Consider the following 3,024-nt stretch of genomic DNA (forward strand, 5'->3'; position numbering starts at 1 on the left):
CACACCCCTTTCCATAGCTCCGTCAATTTGCACGTTAGAAACCTCAAACACGCCACCATGAAAGCTTATCCAGGGATACATACGCACGCCGAGACTCAAGGCAGTCCCATCATCCCCTGTTTTTTGGCGGGGCTTAAACCTGCAAAATTTGGAACTTCCAAAACTCCAAGTGAGCGCAGGAAGGACTTCTCCCCTGAGTCAAAGCCACACACACACAACATCCCTGCGAGGTGGGCAGGGGAGGAGGGAGGGAAGGCAGGCATGCAGCTGGCATTTCTGGGGGCATAAGGAAGTGAGCCAAGGATAAGCCAGTAATGCATATAAAATGGAATAAATAAATAAATAAACAAAGGAGGGGTGGAATTAAAAGCAGCAGTGTCGCTCAATAAACAGCAAGAAGAATTTTTTTAAAAAGGCTATATCTGTCTTTTACCAGCAATAGGGGGACGTGCCCGGGGGAGGGGGAAGTAGCTGCCAGTTCAACTCAAGACAGCCATTGCTTCACCACGAGAGCTCTAAGAAGTAAACGCTCACTTCAACTCATAACAGGCATCACTCCACCACTAAGAAATGAACACTCACTTCGACTCATGATAGGCATTGCTCCACCGTTTTACTCTCTTTGGAAGGCTCTAATGGCCTTCCAGTGCAGGAGAGAGTGGGGGCACATCCACGATGAGATGCCCTAGGGGAGCTCATCCCCTTGCACCACATCTTTTCAGTTGTTCCCCAAAGTTAGGGTGGGTAGCAGTGCTGTGTTTCTATCTCTTATTCTTGGCTTAGTATATGATTTCAGGTTGTGTTTGTGCATTTGGTGGGGCTACTGTGTTAAAAAACACGGGGAAAAGCCCGTTCAGATGAAGAAAGAGAAGTTTCCCAGAATCCCAAGTTACTCGTTTTGCCTATGCCCTCCTCTAACTTTGGGATCATGTGATCATGACCGGGAGCTGACTCTGCCCCTCAGCCTTTTGAAAAAGGTATTTTTCCCGCCGATTTTTCCAAAAATTCTAGCGTGCGACCCGCACGACGCAGAGAGGTGAGAGTAGTCTCAAAATGACCCCCATCCACGACTCTCTGTGCACAAGAATTTTCAGAACGATAGCTTAAAAACCAACCCAGTTATGCCCGAGTCTTTCTCGCAATGCAATCCTATGGGCGAAAAGCCGAAAACGCCGTTAGAGCCGCGCGGTTGACCCGATTTTCAAAAAAATATAGCACGTGACCCGCACGGCGCAGAGAGGTGAGAGTGGTCTCAAAATGACCCCCATCCACGACTCTCTGAGCACAAGAATTTCCAGAACGATAGCTTCAAAAAGAATGTGGTTATCCACGATTATTTGCCGCAATGCAATCCTATGGCGAAATGTTTTCAAGATGGCGATCGGAGCGCTCCGCGGAAACCGGAGCGCTCCGCGGAAACCGGAGCGCTCCAAAAATGGCCGCTTCTCTTCGCCTTGCTTCTAGGGGTCCGCGGTCCGCTCCTACTCCGCCTCTGGGTAAGGCGGAGCAGGCCAATCCGCTACTGCTTCTACGCTCCTAATCGGAGCGGATCACACCCCTACCTATTTCCATACTTCTCTTCTTATTTGTGCAATTTGGGTATGTGGAGAGTACATTTTACCACTGATCAGAAATGTTGGACTGTTGGCCTCTAATCTCAACACATTCTGTATTTCAAGATAAAATAAAGATACGATAGCATTTCCTTCCTTGGCTGATGCCTCAGATTGATCATGGTAGATCACTGGTAAGTGAAATGTCAGGAAGAAAATAAGGATAGTACAGGGAGAAGCCCCCAAATGCTGGAGATGCCTCTGCGTCACTTCACGTATTATGTCTGTGTACATCTAAAAATATATAATATAGTTTATTTTAAACATATGCAAGGATCCTGCCCATGTATTTCTTTTCTGATCCACCGTTCCCGTCCAGTCACTATTGTGTTTCTCTTATAGAGGCTCATGGCAGATAATCTCTGTGCAAAAGAATGGACACAAATCTGACACCCCCAAATTGCAACATTCAGAAACCAGTGGAAGAACATTATAATACCCCCTGGACACTCTGCTGAACTGAAAGCTTCCATTCTTCAACCCAACAAGACTAACACATTTATTCTAGCATAAGCTTTCCTGGATACAGTCTACTTCATTTGATGCATCTTCAACACAGGAACCTCAATTAGAACTTACCTAGAAGTTCGATTTTGTCAGTTTGGGCATGAATGCAGACAATGTTTTCATCTCCCACTAATGGTATTAACAAGCTTAGCAAAGCTAAGATGATAGTTTGATTACCCGTTATCGATTTTGTGCAGGGTCACTGCACCTATCTCGCATATATTTAAGCTGTATATACAGCAGCGGTACCTCTCGTATTTCAGGATCATTTGATTTCAAGGCGTATAGATTTTTCCCCCGGTACATGTTTGTATGTGTGATACACCTGCATCTGTCAAAGGAATATGACATTTTACACGCGTGAAGAGGTGGACTCTATGGGTAGAATCCCACATACATCCTACTTCAAGTAGACCCATTGAAACAAATGGGTTTTAAGTTAGTCATGACTAACCTAAGTTCCATTCATTCCAAAGGATCTACGCTAACTAGGGCTCAGGATGGCTTCTACCCTAGTCGACAAAGCCTACAGCGCGATCAAAATGGTAACTTTTCTTTCCCGCATTGGCTTTGAAGCAAGCGAGCTCCCCCACGTAAGCAACCCGGGCAAGCCCTGCCGCTCCGCAAATAGCCGAACTGCTTCGACTCCACCCGTCCCTCACGTGCAGCACGACGAGTGTTTCTAGGCGTTTCTTCTTTCAAGCACCGCCCCCTCCACTACGTCACAAGTCTGCCCAGTGGGCGCGGCTTATCAAACGGCTTCCCCAATCAGAACGCTTGCTCCTGCCTCGCGCTTTCCCCCTTTTCTCGCGACCCGCTTGTCCTCTCTTCGTAAGGCGAAAGGGGGGAAGTAAGCCACACCCCCTCCTCGGCTTTGGCCCCGCCCTGCTGTCCAGCCAGCCGG

This window comes from Elgaria multicarinata, chromosome 9 (genome assembly GCF_023053635.1).
Source record: "Elgaria multicarinata webbii isolate HBS135686 ecotype San Diego chromosome 9, rElgMul1.1.pri, whole genome shotgun sequence".
Classification (NCBI taxonomy): Eukaryota; Metazoa; Chordata; class Lepidosauria; order Squamata; family Anguidae; genus Elgaria; species Elgaria multicarinata.